Source organism: Haliaeetus albicilla, chromosome Z, assembly GCF_947461875.1.
Source record: "Haliaeetus albicilla chromosome Z, bHalAlb1.1, whole genome shotgun sequence".
In the NCBI taxonomy this organism is placed as follows: domain Eukaryota; kingdom Metazoa; phylum Chordata; class Aves; order Accipitriformes; family Accipitridae; genus Haliaeetus; species Haliaeetus albicilla.
Window position 1 is genome coordinate 60,240,664 of NC_091516.1, and position 16,457 is coordinate 60,257,120.

Below are 16,457 nucleotides of genomic sequence, written 5' to 3' on the forward strand. Positions count from 1 at the left end.
TTGGCATGGAGGCGTGCTGGTGGTTTTGCTTTCACCACTCCTCAAAACAAACAAACAAACAAAAAAATGAAAAAAAAAACCAAAAACAGTTAGATGACCTGGAAGCAAGGCAACACAAACACAATGCCACAGTGGCATTAAATAATTTCTAGCCCTGTGATAACAACATGCTTTTGAAAAGCCGTGCAGTCCTAAGTGAGCCAGAGAGAGCCATCAGTACCATTCCTTAATTCACACTCCTTTCCTTCTCCCTGCTTAGCGTGTTGCAGATTGCTTTAAGTATGAATGTTCCCAGAAAAATTACCTAAGAATTGTGGCAAGGAGGGTTTTGTCAGCAAGTTTGTGCTGCTGGTTATTCCATACAGGAAGGAGACAGCTCATGCCCTTGTGATGCTGGCTTAATGGGACAACTTTCCACAGTGTCACGAAATTCAGAAAGCACAGCTAGGGAGAAGGATGGAGAGGTGGCAGGTCACGTATGGCCCTCTTCTGCTGTAAACAACGTCTGGGGTTGTCTCTTTTCATCTGTTTTACACATGTCTCAGTAGAACATTTCAGGGGAAAAGATTAAGTTTTAAATTGCATCTGCAAATGTTTACATGCAGCTGTTGCAGTGATGTGCAACACTCTTTCAGGCACTGGTATGCTTTCCTCTGCCTTTCCCCTTCCATGTGCTCATTGTACTGTATGTGGTCATCTCACTGCTTATCTCAAAGCCTCCTGACAGTGTGTACTGCATTTTGCGGACAAATTCATTTCCTTGCTTTTTGATGTATTTGCTCTTGCCTGCACCTTGCACCGTCTACTGTGAACGACTGAATTTGCTACTCAAAATACTTGCATTGCAGCAACATTGAAGCTCAGACCTGCTGCTAGCAGCAGTGTTTGCCAGCCGTGACTGAACCCTGGGAGATCTCTGCATTCAACCCTCTCCCATCAACCCTCAACTCCTACCCAAAGTGACCCTGATGAATACAGGTATTACTCTGTGATGCAGAATAGGGAGGAGGAGATGAGGAACACCCAGGCTGTGGATCAGTTACAGGCACCTGTTTTTTCCTCTTTTTTTTTTCTTTTATGAATGTAATGTATGGCCGATTGCAGTAACATACAGAGCATCAATGCCAGATGACAGTCACAGCAACAGGCAACAGTAGCAGCCGTTAATCTCAAGGGAGCTTCCCTTGTTCCCAGTTCAAAGAAAAAGCAAGAGCCAGCACTGTCTGAGAGAGATTGGCGCTGTTTATGACTTGCTGGGGCAAAACTTTCCTGGTTTTGGGAGGGTAGGAGTGGAAGCAGGGTCCAGTGGTGCTCCTGTGCCTCTCTGTTCTCATGCATTCCCTTCCCCAGGCATGCGCGGCTCCGGTTTTGCAAAACCCCCGGTGGTTCGGGCACTGATGTGGGCTTCTCCAGCTGTGGGTCAGGTGGGAGGAGAGCAAACTCCGCACCTAAGCCATGTCAATAAGGGAGGAGAGCAGCTGAATCGCAACTGGGAACAACGTCCCAGGCACTGGAGCACGGGGCCCGCCAACCCAAGCGGCTCAGATGGGATCCCAATGCTGCAGGCTTTGCAAAATGGCTTCAGACGTAAGATCAGCCAAACGCTGATGAAATTGGCAGGGAGCGAAGACTGTCCTGCCCAGACCACGTTACCTGCCCTGCACCTCTAGCTGTGTTCAGCCTGGTTGCATACACCAACGCTGCATCCTTAAAACCATTAGAGCTGGTGAAACTCGCATGTGCCTTCTCTGATAAATGCTGTTTAAGGCAGGAGTGTAGTCAATGATAAATATAAACAGTGAGTGTTTTCAGAAAAATATGTGCTGGAAATACCACATAATCATCAAACTTACAGTAGGTCAGTCTGGAAAACCTGCCTGGCCATTACCCTGTTCCCAGCCATGTATTCTTGTGCACAAAGATAGAGCATTAATGGACACAGTTACAATATCAGTATTCAGATGGCAGGACAGCAGAGAGAGCACTGGTGCCAGTAAAAATGCTTGTGGCATCACCAGGCAACTAAGAAGTCTGAATGCTGGTTAATTTTGAAGGAGTAACAAGTGGACTCATCCCTTGTTGCTTGCCTCTCCAGCAAGGTACCAGAGACACAAAATCTGTGCCCTTCTCCTCCCCTCATAGTCTGCAGAACAGCTAAGATAGTAAGAACCTACAGATCTGAAGCTTGTTGTGCTAGTTGGTTTGGGTCTTTATTACTTGAGACACAGCTGTGATCAATCACCAGGCTACAAAGCCTGCCTATTAAAGACAAGCAGCTAGAGGCATGGTCTTTTCCTACAGCACTGGGATGGTCTCTCTGCCTTGCTGTATTCATCCCTAATTTTGCTATCTTGGTTTTGCTACACCTCCTGCTCAGAGCTCTGCAGAAAAATGGTGAGAAGCTAGCAAGTATCACCAGGAGCTTTAAATGAATTCCAGTAAAGGCTGATGTGACTTTGTATTAGGGCTCCTCCTTTATACGCCTCCCCTACATGCTGCTGCTGTGTTGGAGCTTACCTCAATGTTGCCTCAATATTCCTTTCATGGTTAAAAGAAAATGAGGTCAGCTCTGATTGGCTTCCTTCAGTGTGTTGCTGAATGATTAGGGGGTTTTGTTCTTTTCTGAACACTTGAGCTTGAGCAGCAGAGGTACTTCTTGGAAGCAATTATTTTGCTGAGTAGAAGGATTTTGCAAGCAATTTGCTGACAATGTACTAATTGTTTTTTTGACTTTTTTTTTGTAAATCCAAAAATTCCCCAATGGAGGGCCTTTTGCCTCAAAGGTCTCAGTTTATCTCATGCAGCTTCCTGTTTGCTTTAGGTGCAAGCCCACAAATGCCTGCTAAAAAAACTTTAGAAATCTTGTGAATTCATATACCAGTGTGTCCGTCCCAAAATAATCTGACTTAAAGTACTGTGACCAGTGCTGAATTAAAATATTTGAATGATGCTGCAGGTACTGTTTTGGGTGTGTGCTGGAGGAGGAGTACTCAGTGTAGGTGCTTTAATTAGCTGGCACTGCAATAAAACTTATTTCCTGTGTCTCCAGGTTCCACCTCCTGGACACATGCCGGTATCATTGTCCAATGCCTGTCTGCTTGGTGCTGTAGGTGTTTTTTTTAACATGGAGCATTTCAGAAGCTGGCAGCAGGAATTTGAAGACGTGTTGGTTTTTAATCATCATGGCCCGGTTTCACCCCTTCTGCTAGTCTGTCCATTCGCTGCCTCCTCAGCCCCATAGGTAAGCTGCAGACCTGTGCAGCTACTGAAGGTAATCCAGCTGGAAGCTGCCTTTATGGTTTGGTAGCAGTCTTAGTCCTTCAGTTCCTTTTTCATTGGGGAGCAACAGCTGGTGTTATGCTAGGTAGGTTTTCTATTTTGCAACCTGTATCTGTGATTGCAACCCTGTATTTTTTCAAGCAGAAAGATGCAATACAGTAGGTGGCCTTGATGTTCTAAGACCTTCTTTTGAGGACTGATAACCTTGCAGAAACTTCTTGTGGTTTTCCACAGAGAGAGTACGGAGGAGCATTTTGTTTTTCTTTTAGAGGCCTGCTTTCAATGCAGCTGTACCATTTGTGACTGTTTTTACAACTGCTTCTGGAAGTCAGCGGAGTTACAGTTTCTTTGACGGCTGGCTCCCTGCTTATATGTTGTCCCCTTTCTTTGAGCAGACAGCTCAACCCTGCATCTAGAACCTGTTCCCGTGGAGTGATCAAAGCAGTGTGCTATGCAGATTTGGCCGGTGGGCATAGCATGCGGGATCAATCGGAAGGGATTAGACAGATCTAAGGGCCGTTCAGAGCATGCAGAACAAATTAGGCTTGCTTTTTGGATGCCACTGCTTTGTCATTCTCTGCATGCAGTCTCAGGCTTTTCAAGTGTGAAGCAAATGCTTTCACTGGTATCTTCTACCTCTGGCAGCCATTGGTGTGGCCTGCACTGTATGTAGCTGATCTCCCACATCTGAGTGAACTGTTATTAGTGGTTATTTTAAAAGGTAAAGTGCTGCCCTGCCATACGTAATGGTGAGGTGAATTGTTACCAGATCAGCTTGGTCAGCATCTCAGAGAACAGTTTAAAATGTCTTTTGTATTTTGAAAACTTCTAGAGGGTTTCATTTTCAACTGCCGAAGATTTTATATTGAATGGCATTCAGATCCCATATCCCTTGAGGACTGAAGTCCCTGGCAAGCAGAGAGTGCTAAAAGGGAAAAATTTTCAAGTTCTTGCCCTGCAGAAGCAGCGCGCTCCCCGGCAAGTCCCTCGGGAGCGCTTGCCCGAGCACAGCCACGAGCCCTGCCCTCGCAGCAGCTTGCCTTCTCTGTGTCACTGTGAGAGACGAGTTGGCTTCACCTTTAGTCTGAAGGCAGGTGACAGTAGAAAATAATTACTGTTGTCTTTGGCAGTCTCATTAGAGAGGCCGGGAGTTCAGTGGCAACAGAGACGGCTCTTTCATGCCCAGCGGTAGAAGACCAAGGACAAAGCCAAGCTGCAGTCGAGGCATGCTACAGAGAAAGCAGCAATGTTAACGCCTCTTCCTTCCTTGCTTGGTAGATAGGGTCTAGATTTAAATGACCTTTGTCTGGCACTTCTCATGAACACCCCTGAAAGAGATGAAGGTGGCTGGGAATCAGCCCCGTTTTGGCATTGAAAGTATTTAAGTATTCTGCTGCAATACAATTGCTCTTTCATGAGTAGGTGGGAGTAAGTGAACTGAAAGAGGAGACTTAGTGCTGCTTTTCTTTTTCTTCATTATTATTGTTCTCTTTTATCATAGCCAAAATCTACAGTCTTTTATGGGGACACTGGAGCAAACTGCGTGCCAGAGGTCAAAGGAGTCACATCCTCAGAAACACGCAGATTGAGCAACCTTCAAAATAGTATGATAGTGCTCTTTTTTGTGGTTTCGGAGGCTATTTATGTAGAAATCTTTAAGCCACAGTGACACAGGATGTGGTGCTAACACAGTAGCTGAAAGGCAAGCACTATTCTTGGACACTTTTAGGTGCCATACTTTGCTTAGCAGGGGTTAAATTTAGAATGGGAGAGCAGACTGCCAAAGGTAGAGCACTGTTCCTGAAAACCAGCTGAAAAACCAGGATCAGTTCAGTGTGCCAAATCACACTCACATCTCCGATAAATGCACAAAATGTGGGGTAACTCAGTCATAGTGAGAGGACACATAGCTCATCTAACCCAGAAGCAGTTTTAATGGCTAACCCTTTAAGTCGATGAGACTGGGGTTCCCTTGTTTGTAGTGATGAGGGTGTCTAACGCATTCTGATTTTTTTCTCTTGCTTTGTTTTTTGCCTGCTTGTCCTGACGTAATGACATAGAACAGAACTGTGCAAAGCATCACCCCCCAATAGCTGCATTCCCAGGGTTTTCCACAGCTGTGTACTGGTGAAAGGGCTAGCTGAAGACATACCACACCTTTTTTTCCCCCGTGTAATGCATGGCTTGGTAATGTGATTCTTGAAGCTCTGAGTTGAAATAAAGGCTAAATTTTATCAATGCTGTCTTTTGTGTTTGCCTGAAGACTTTAAATCAATGTAGATTCTGTAATGGTAAATACAAAGGAAATCACAGAGAAGCTGCCACTGGGATCCAGATATTTACCACCAGCAATAAAACATTGCCAGACTTGTTCACTGTATTTCCCATTCTAAGTATGGGAAATACTGTCATTACTGCAGTAATATTATATGCTGCAGGATGGCAAACACGCTTCTGACAGGGAAAAAAGTACCTACTGGACACTGCTGCAATGCTTCTTTCTGCATGGTAGTATTTTTAATGAATACAGGGACTGGCTTTGTAGAAGTTGATAAGATACTAATCTTTCATTCTCCCTGACACCTAAGACATAAGTTATGGTATGATGGCATCTTGTCCAGACAGGGAAAATTAGATATTCCAAGGAAATTCAGAGTCATCTGTGAGAATCAAGAGGTAGCTGCATCCCTTTAAACCATATCTCATCTTCAGCGTAGAAATATAGACCAAAAGCCGTATTTTCTGCACAAGTTATCAGCCTCATCTATACAGGTTTAAAAGAGTAGATCTAGAATTAAGTGCTAAAACCTGGAATTTACCCTTCTGATAAGCTGTCAGTATATACTTACCACGAGCAAAATTTGGGTGCTTCTTCACTCAGTGCTTCTCTTGGGAAGTGCGTTGCCATGTCTGCTGCTTTCCCTCTGTTTCTGTCATTGCTATTTGTAGATGCCTCACTGGTAGTCTAATAGCCCGAGCCACATCCGTACGGCCTTGACACTGCTTGGGTGGTGAGGTGTACAGGTGACTTACCATAGTGCTGTTGTTTGTGTACAGTCTGTCCAAGGCTGCTTCTTTAAGGCAGTATTTTGATTTGTTAACATTCAGATGCGGAGTAGAAGGTCTTTTGGGGGAGGGGGCTATCCTAACGCATCCAAAAGACAGACTGATTTTCCAGGAAGATTTATTCTGGAGTGATATCCCATTAAGCAAGAGGGCTTTTTCCCTGTTGTCCACTTCACTCCAGGGCTCATGCTCTTAGTTTTCCCAGAGGAGCACAGCTGTCACACTGGATTCTGCTTCTTACAACTGTTTTATGTAACTGGTCTTAATGCAGTTCCCTTGAGGGGTGTCTACCACAGCTCAACCAGCTAGCTATAATCAGATAAATTGCAGTACGGCTATATAAAAACAAAAGCACACACAGTTTTCTTGCAGCTGAGGTAGAGCTGGTATTAATACAGCCATTTTAAGTATCTCTACCTTTTTGTAACACTTTCTCCTAATCACACTCTGGTACTAGCATGGGAGAAACAAATTTTATTCCTATTAAGGAAGCAGATAGAGGCTGGTATTTTCCTTCTAATATTACTAGTTTCATCTTATGTAAGAATCAAAGCAGTCCTTTACATATTAAATTGCATCCACCCATGATTCATTTGGAAACTTGTGTTGCAACTGGAGCTTATCCAAACATAATACCAGTAACACTTAATGTCCTTAACAACAAAAGAAAATACAATTAAACAATCTTGTGTACCAAAGTTGTTTGAAATCTGCTAAACAAACTGTATTGTTTGAGTGTAGCATTGTGACTGTCCTTGGGAAAGTACCAGAGTTCCACAGGGGGTATATGGATTTCCAAAGGAAAAGTGGGCAAAACAGAATTTTTTCAACATGGCCATGAATGATTTTTCTGTGACTGAAAACTGCAGGTACTAGAAAAGCAGTGAAACACCCAAGTCCCAAGCACGCTAAATAGACCTTGCAGAGGCAAGCAGAACAATGTTGGGTTTGTGAGCCCTGCCTGCAGGGCGCCAGCTGCCCCGCTCCTACCTCGGATGACCTCTTGTCTTTTCCTAGGCACCTTCATGTTGCCACCAGACCTGGTCACCTCCAGCTGCCCCATGTCTGGGACCTGAAAGCCTCACCCAGACCCCGAGGACAGGGTCTTCTTGCCATTCAGGGATGGGTCTGTCCCCCACCCGGCACCCCAAGTCATGACCGTAAGCAATCAGTGCCCGTCAAGAGGATCCTGGCTGAGTTTGGACTAGGAGATGCAAGTAGGTTGCCAGATATGGACTGAAAGGCAGTTTCTTGCTTCTGATTTTCCCCAGACATCTGTTGCCTGCTTTTCTTTGTTCTGTGTCACCGTGACCCAGGGAGACCAGTACATGAGCCTCAGGAGCCTCTTACCAGCTGGGGTTTTCTGCTCGTTTTCCAGCTAAGCTACCGCCAATGATTTGGGACTGTAGGAGCATTTGTGTCCACAATAGAGCATGAAGGCTCATCTAGAATGCCTGAAAGTTGAAAAAGACAGCAAAATTTCCTCTGTGTGTCAGGTTTTTGGCAACAGCGGAACTCCATGGGGACTACTGTTTGTCTTTCTTTACACAGAGATAAATACTCAGATTGCTTTGGCAACAGCCAGGCTTTTCTTCAGAGATTAGCTTCACATATCTTTATGAATTTAGAAATCAGTTGGAATCCTGACCATTGGCGTTTATGACTTCCTGTTTTTGTCTAAAGCGCTTTTTATAGATAAAAGGCTTACTTTCTTCTTTTGCAGGGGGCAGTGGGGGGAGCACTGTCTCTCTCCTGCAGTCACTAGATCAGTGGTGAATTCTGTTTTTCCTTAGCAACCTTTGATTTGAGGAATTCAAATGGATGCAGATAAATTGCCATGGGTTCCAGCTTTTGCTTTTCTTTTTGGAAAACAGTTTGCACGTGCCATCTTTGCAAAGTATTCTTTAAAACCACAACAAGCATACGTTTGAAAAAAAGGACATATTCGAACACCTTTGGTTTGCAGGTGTCAACTGAAAAACAGTCCTGGTCTCCTCCATTTGCATTAGCACTTGGTTTCTTGTTCAGAGATGTCAGCCAAGGAGTACTTGAGGGTGGTTGCATCAGCTGGCCAGAGACTGCGAGCAGCAAGCAGAGAATGACACCAAGCAAGTATTAACTTGGGCTAGAGTTTAACGAGCACCCATGAAATAAACAGGTCAGTTCTGATGGCTTGCTTCTGCCCACATCTCATTTTCTCTTCAGTTTGGTTTGTTTTGTTATTGGTCCTCCCCAGGCTTTTCTGTCTGTCGCTGTTTCAGACTTCAGAAGCTTCAGATACTACAGAGATACGCAAAGGCTTGGAGACCCATGTGGTATCTCAAACATCCACTCTGTGGAAAGGCCACCCAGGGTCCAGGTAGAACAACACCCAGCAGATAGGACCTCCAGAAGGAAGCCAAGAGGCTGAGTGTCGGCGTACCCTGCCTCCAGCACTGGGCAGCAAGCACTCGGGTGGCAAGCACAAAGTGCTGCAGAGAGCGACCTCATGAGGACTCCCACAGCTGCCATTTACGAATCCTGCTGAGGGAGACCTGAGGGAGACCTGCTCTTTATTAATCTCTGGTCTGGGCTTGCGAACTGAAGCAGGAAGAGAAGACCAAAGGTGTCAGCCACCCCAAGAAACAGGAAGGCGTGATGGCTGTAGATGTAGCCCCACCGACTGCAGGCGTTTTCTGTCTGAGCATCTCCATGCTCAGAGACAGCGGTCTTGTGGCTAGTGGTGCCAATGGGGTTGTTGGCTAATGGTTGTTGTCAGCACCCTGTGAAATGCCACGGAGGGTCAGGTGTATCTTCAGTTGGCCCTACGTGCAGCAGGTCTAGATGTAGAATTGTGTCTGGCTTAAAAAGAGGGGTTTGACCTAAAGATTTTACTGATGGATTTGTAAGAGTGAGTATTTAAATGATGAATTGTCGGGAGCAATGTGGTGATGTGAGCATTGGAAGAGAACAGGAAAAGCAGAGGCCAGCCTGTAGCAAAGGAGTCTATATGCTGGCAGGACTACCAGTTGTGGTCAAGACTGTATGTCCATTTAGGAAGAGTTTTTTACTTTTCTTTTATTTTTTCTGAAAGGAAAGATGAGGAGGAGGATTAAAGGGATGAACAGACACAGGTGAAATACTAAATATTAAGGCCCAGAATGAAGTGATGCTAACATACAGTGGAACTTCACTCTTTGTGGGCAAGGCTTGCTGCTCCTCCCAGCCCGGCTAGAGTGCAGGCAGAGTGCCAAGGAGGCTTTCATGTTAAGTTGTTAGCATGTTTTAAAACAGATAAATGGTTCAAGAGGGAAGCAGCCAGGTTCCTCAGAGAGGGGCTGATTTGTTGACAAAGATAGCCATGCCTTAAACAGCGAATAAATTCTGTGCACAGGAGTTCAAAGGTGAAGACAGATGTTTGAAGCAGACACATAACTGTATTCCTGCTGGGAAGGGAAATATGTTTTGGAGCAAGACATGATTTCTGTGTTCCTACATGATCCAGGCGTTATTTTATGCAAAGTCTGACCAAACTCAACAGCTCAAAATCCCAGAACAGGATTCAGGAAGAGGTTGGAGTGTGCATGTGCATATAGCTGTGGAAAAGGTAGGAAATCAGGGAATGGATGCAGTACTAGCAGAAACAGTTTGTTTAAGGATCCCTTTGCAAACCATGGGTGCAGTAGACTGAAAAATCTGGCAAACCTGTCAACTTTTCATGAGGAGCTCAGACACCTGGAAGAGCTGAGGTCAGGATTTTATCTATAACCTGCACATTCAGAGCTATTCAGCTCAGGGGAGACTTGGATGGAGATACCCAGGGATGAGGCACTTGCAGTGAAAGACAGGCTGGTAGCTCATACCACCCAGGTCCTCCCGTATGCCCCCCTACTTGTGTATTTTCTCATATTTGCTTGGGACCTCTTGCTCCAAATCATATTACGAGAAGTACATGTAAGATACTGTTGCATAAATATGAATGTAGATTTTATTTAGCCTTGCTTTGTTTCTTATTTCCTATTTTACACTGCTGGAGATATCCCCCCTTCCTTTCACACAGTCCCACCAGAGAAATGTTTGGCTTGAAACCCAAAGGGGCTGTTCCGTCAAAGTCTCCCAGACACACATCAGAGAAAGCAGCATTTTGCACTCAATCAAAAACTGCAGGAGGAGTGTGCTACGAATCTCTCATTCATTCAAAATTCATACAGCTTCCTTAAGTAAAGACACCTTAAATAAATGAAGGGGTTTTGATAACAGTCTTTTCAAGAAGACCATTCTTACTGGCACACTGCATGTTGCTCTCCCCTACCTGGGGTATTTTTCAAGGACTGTCTTTGACTGTCATCTTCCCCGAGCCTTCTGGAGTCTGTGGATGGAGAGTCAAGCCTTTCATATCTGAAGTTCTGAGGATTTACCAAATTTAGGATAGGATTATTTTACATTTGTTCATCTGGTCCATATCTGGTAGTCACATTTTATTTTTTCACATAAAAATTCCATGGATGGAAGCAAACTTTACCCCAATATTGACTATTTCCAGCAGAAACTACAAAAAACAGCAACAACTGTGTTTTCATCCACCAAGAACTATAAGCTATATTGTAGTAATGTTGTGGCAAAATTGGGGAAAATGATGTCAGACTAGAATTAGAAGAATTACTCCTACACTATGTTTACAGCGTGATAAATGATCCTCATGGATCTTTTGCATATATAATAATTCAGCATTCATTTTAGATTTCGTTCTCTAATTCTTGTATCTGGGGAAAACAACACACAGCTATAAGTAAGCACTATTTCATGCAGTACTTATCTCTATTCATGCTATGCACAAGATAATACGTAGTGTGATAAGGAGGGTTATTGATAGAGCTTACAGATGGCTAGGGCATGAAGAAGTGCAGTTGTGTTGCAGCTGCTGAGTTTGCTCCTCAGCTAGCATAGCAAGTGGCTTTCCCTGCTGAGGGTGGGATTGTATCAGGATGTGGGAAATGCCAGGCATTTCTGTAGCCCTTTTTCGCTATGGTTTTGTTAAATAAAACAAATCTTCTCCCCATAGCATTGCTTTCAGCCTGCAAAAAGTACAGCAAGACCCTTCTCCCTGTTGGTAGCTGGCAGTGATGCTCGGTGTCCTTTCCTCTCTCAGTCACCGTTGTCCCAGTGGAAGAGGTGGTGTAGCCACCCATCCCAAGTGCCACTCTGAGAACAGGAGGGGACTTGGAGAGGACAGCAGGTGAACAAGGGGAGATGGGCAACAGTGGCAGAATGTAAATGTCCCTGCAGTTCAGCTGGAGTGGGTCTTCTCTGCCTTATCCTATTTCTGCAATCTTAACAAAACTGCAAACACAAGCAAGATCTTTTTTCCCCTCTTCTCTTCTCTCACTCCTAAAAGAGGCCCTTTCCATATTTTACCCCTCCATACAGACTTCTCCGTATGAGGAATTTGCAGGGTGAGTGTAAGGCCATGCTAGAAATCAGTAAAGCCAGGGTCAACACCCAAGATGGGTGGAAGAGGGAACACACAAGGGACACCATATGGTTAAGCAGGAGAAAAGGGGTGTTTCAGAATAGGTGTCCATTGACAAAAGCCGCATCACGCTGCAGCCTCTGAGGGACAGAGGTGTGTGACTTGGCAGGAGCACAAGCGCTTCTTTTATGTTGCTGTCGTGAGTTAGAGGAAAATAAACATTCATGGACTAAAAGCAGACTTACCCTGTCCAAGGCAAAAGGCCAAAAAAAAAAACCCACCAGTGCTGCTTAGGAAATGCTTCACCTGCTAACCTGAGAAATTTTATGAGTAGCCATCCAGTCTGGGGTCCTGGTAATCAATGACTGGTTCATCGGTGTTTATTCTCATGTAGCTAGTTTCTTTTCTGCTGCTGGTTTTTGCAGTTGTTTCCTCTTTTGTTTTTCTAGTCACTCATTTTTATGTCATTTATCATGGTTGGTTTCATATGCCTACTGCCCGCAACAGTTTTTACTCTCTTGCAATCAAATCTTGCTGTGAGGCCATGCCATGCTTACCCAGGACTTTCCAAGCATCCAACTACCACAGAAATACAATTTGCACTGGTAGACTAGATGAGGGTTCAGGACAGATGTGATGTAGTCATATTGTGGTCGTTGGAAAGCCCCCAGTGGATTTCTGCCACAGCGCAGCAAGACAGGCTATGCCTGAGGAGTTGGAGTTTCAGCCCTGGGTGAGAGGTATCACACAGCAACAGAAAATGATATTAGTGTCACAACTGCTTTGTTGTAACTCAGATTTCCTACTGTAAAACATGCCTCTCAGTCTATAGAGACCCTTCCCATCTTGTCTCCTTAAATCTTTTTAAAAGGTGCAGTGCCATTTCTCCAGTTCTCTCAAGCTTTCCTGTCTCATGGCTAGTCATTCACCCCTCAGTCTGATAGGCGTTCTTCCTCACCTGGCCCTCTCTTGCCAGAACTGCAGGGCAGACCTTGGCTGTGCACCACAGGGATGTTCCTTCTGCTGCAATTGAACAGCTTGGTCAGCTTTTTGTGGTGCCAGCGCCTCTGAGGACAGCCACGATTGGAGGTGTCAGCCCTCTATCTGTCCAGGCAACAGTGCTCTTCAGCCACCAAAGGACATGCCATCTGTGATTTTATTTGTGCATGTTGGGCTCTTCTAGTACCATGGCATGACAATGTCACGTCCACAAAGATGACGACACTTGATTCAATTAATGCAGTAGGTCTGCTTTGTATGTCATTGTAACATGGATAACATTGACCAAGTTTGTAAAATGTTAAGATGCACCTGGAAATTACTCACACTGTACTTTGGACTGCTCTCAATTTTGTTCCTGAGCAGAAAAATACATCAAGATTTTGGTGTATGCTTAAGGCTTTTCAGTATATGGCAGCAGGAAGCTTTTGGATTTAATTATTCTGTTAGACATGATATTTTTAGATCTTCATTCCTGGTGAAATCAACGCACAACAGATTTCTGGAAAGGGAAGAATTTAACCTCACTTTTAGCTTAGTATCACTTTACTTTGACAAATGTTCCAAGTAAGAAGTAGAAAAAATAAATTTCAAGCTTTTTTTTCCTTCCAGGGAAAGAGTTCTGTGTTTAACAGATGATGTTTCCTAAATCTGAAGTAACAGGAGTCTGACATTTTCATGTTCCTTGCATTGTACCTAACTCAAACATGCCCTTACCATGAGTGATGCTTTCCAGTATTTTCCGGGGTACTCACAGTTAAATAACAAGTGAGAAAACCTGAGGCATTGTTTGTGTCACCCTTTGCAAGCACTTAACTTAATAAGCCACAGGAGCCATTAGCATGGTGGGAGGTTTTGCTAGGAAAATCCCAGCAGCTAAAGTAAAACAAAACCCACTAGACTGAATGGGACTGGCTTCAATGGCTTTTACTTCCCAATAACAAGTGAGCCGTCTGTTCCGAAGCTGGAAACTAGCCCTGTTTGCACAAAGGTGCAGTCCTGGATGCTGTGTGCTCCACTGCCACGTGGAGGACACAGGTTGGAAAGTCAGCCTGGCCTGTGGCTGGGGGCTGGGGCAGCAGAAAGCCCACGTTACCGAAGCAGGTCTGGAGCTGTGCAGCATGAGTATCTTCTCCTTTTGACACCCGGGCTGCCAGCACATCTTTGACCCAGCTCCAGGCCTGTCGTGAACAGCAGAGTGACAACTTGCAGAATAATGACTTCCATTCTCTTCCAGAGCTGGGTGGGAAGACAAGCCTTTGTTTTTATCTTTTTTCAGTGTAGCACGAGCTGCACGGAGCATTTAGGTGCTTGCTCAACCACCATCCACTTTTTCTTGAGTGCAACCACATCAAGCCTCAGCCTATAGGTTATTGGACCTATATGAGATACTAAGGAGCTCAGACAGGCTCAGAAACTCCACCTGTGACCAGTGTTCAGTGCAGTGGCCTGCATGTGGACTGTTGTCAAAGACTTTGGGGCTTTCTTAGGGGTAAATGCCTACCTGCCTCACCGTACTGCTTCTTGTTGTTGCTGCTTTTAACATACCCAAAAACGATAGCAACAGGACGTTCTGTTTGGCATATTTAGCTTCTCAACAACAGATTTGAAAAAAAAACAACCAAAAACGTTGGAAAATTGGAAGCTTTCAATTGCAACTTTGAACAACGCTAGGAGAGCTTTCCTGTCAGCTCCATTGTTCCCACACTGGACTTTTCTGCTACAGGCCTGGTGAGGATGCTGTCATCGTCTTTTGTCCTTGACTGTAGATCCCATGACTTGCAGTGTTCCCGTCTCTGATGTTGTTCTCCCGAGGCAGCCTGTAATGAAGAAAATACATGCTCAAGCTGGAACAAAGTCCACTGCTGCCTCGCTAGCTAGGAGGTTGAACACAACACGCACAGTTTCAGCAGTGAGTGGTTGAATTTGAAAGATTGGCTTTGTTTCTGCAGAAACCATCTCAGCAGAGCTGCTCTGTGCAGAGGGCAGCCTCTGTATCAACGTGGACAATCCTGCAAATAAAGGGATGCAGTTTGCTACTCTTCTGGGAACAGGTACAAGGAAGGGACAAAAGACCGTAGTCCTTTGCATGGGTTTCAAGTATTCTTTTCTAGGACTGCTGGAATCTGAAAGAGCTGCAGACAAAAGCTATGAAGTGGATTCATGTGTTTGATGCCACCTCAGCGTGGGAGAGTTTCATCCCTATGCTGTAAAATTGCTGCCATACCCTAACAAAGTCATTTGGCCAAACACGTCGGTACTTTGTACTGGCAGCTGGCAGTTTGCCTCCCAGCTTCCTTCCCTTTGCGAGCTTTGTTGGTTGGAAAAGTGATAGGCATTGAGTGGCACTGTGGCACCATCAGTTGCAAGCAAGTTCAGTTTAGGTGTGCTTTTGGGTATGTAGAAAGCTTGTGTGTGGTTGCCTGGTTAGCAACCAGTGTCTGTAGCCCAGCACACCCTGCATGTTTGCAAAGCCCTTTGGAAAATGTTCCTCTGTTTGATCTAGGCAGGTTTGGTATCCAAACAGAAAGGTGTCTGCACAGGTTACAGTCGCCACTGCCCAAGCTGGAAATAGCTGGCACCTTCTTGGCAGGCACAGCAAAAAGTCTGTGTGCCGTGGAAACTGACTGTAGTCAGCTGCTAGACGTGCAGAGAGCATCACTGCAGAAAAAAACAGAGGCAGCATGTTAACAAATAAATACCACAGTGACAGGAGAACCTGTCTGAAAACAGCATTCACTGGGTAGTGCTGGGAAGCCCTTATTGCTTAGCCTGCCCACTGATGATAAGACCTTGGTTTCCACCTCAGTCAAGCATGTCAGCCTGGAAAATCTCAGGAGCACTGTCTTCATTCTGGCATGATTGGTGGGTGTGTAAGGGCTTCCCCAGCAGCGCTTATATTTAAAACCTCTTTAACTTTGCAAGGAGTTATCGTCTTCGTTTAACTCAGTACTCCAAATAAAGTGCAAGGCATTTGATTTCATTTCTGCATTTAACTCTGAATTTTGTTCTGGGCTTTATTCCCCTCAGAGCTTTGAAAAGCAGAGAAAGGAGGGGGAAGCATTTTAATCAGGGTAAGGCTCTTTGGCATTTACACTATTGAAGCCCGAGGAGCCTCTGAATTTCTATTGAATAGAGCCCTAAGAAAAGAAGTAGATCTGTTGAAGGATGGCATTTCAGTGCAAGAAGGATGTGTGTTTAGGACTTTCCATTACATAATGGGGCTGAAATGGATTAACAAGACCCAGGCTTTCTTTTTCTTGAGAATTGCTGCCTGCACCACTCTTTTTCTATTACTGATGCTTCAGTCACAGCACTCACAGAAAGGTTTTCTTTGTTGTTATTAGTTTGAGAATTGCAGCATTGTTTCTCCTGATCAAGAGATTGATTAGTCAGAGGTCTCTAGCTGAAGGGAAAAAATGTTCCTCATTATCAACTTTAAATGCAAATGTATTTGCCAAGCAGAGTTTCACATGGCGAGTGTGGGGAGGAATGCCTTGCTCTTCTGATGTGCTGCCCATAACCATTTACAGATCTTTAAAAAGCGTCCTTCTCATCAGGTTGGTGAAGAAATAGTGTGGGAACGATACTCTTGAAAGAGAAAATTAACAATTGTCACTTCCAGTTGGGTGGTTCTCATAGTGCTTTGATGAGTAATGGTGCA

The 16,457-nt window shown here is 44.7% G+C and overlaps 1 protein-coding gene across 4 annotated transcripts in view; it reads left to right on the forward strand.

Moving 5' to 3' along the window:
• Window positions 1-16,457, forward strand: part of LPAR1 (lysophosphatidic acid receptor 1) — a 78,192-nt gene that overhangs the window by 56,032 nt on the left and 5,703 nt on the right. The gene's annotated exons all lie outside the window — the stretch shown is intronic.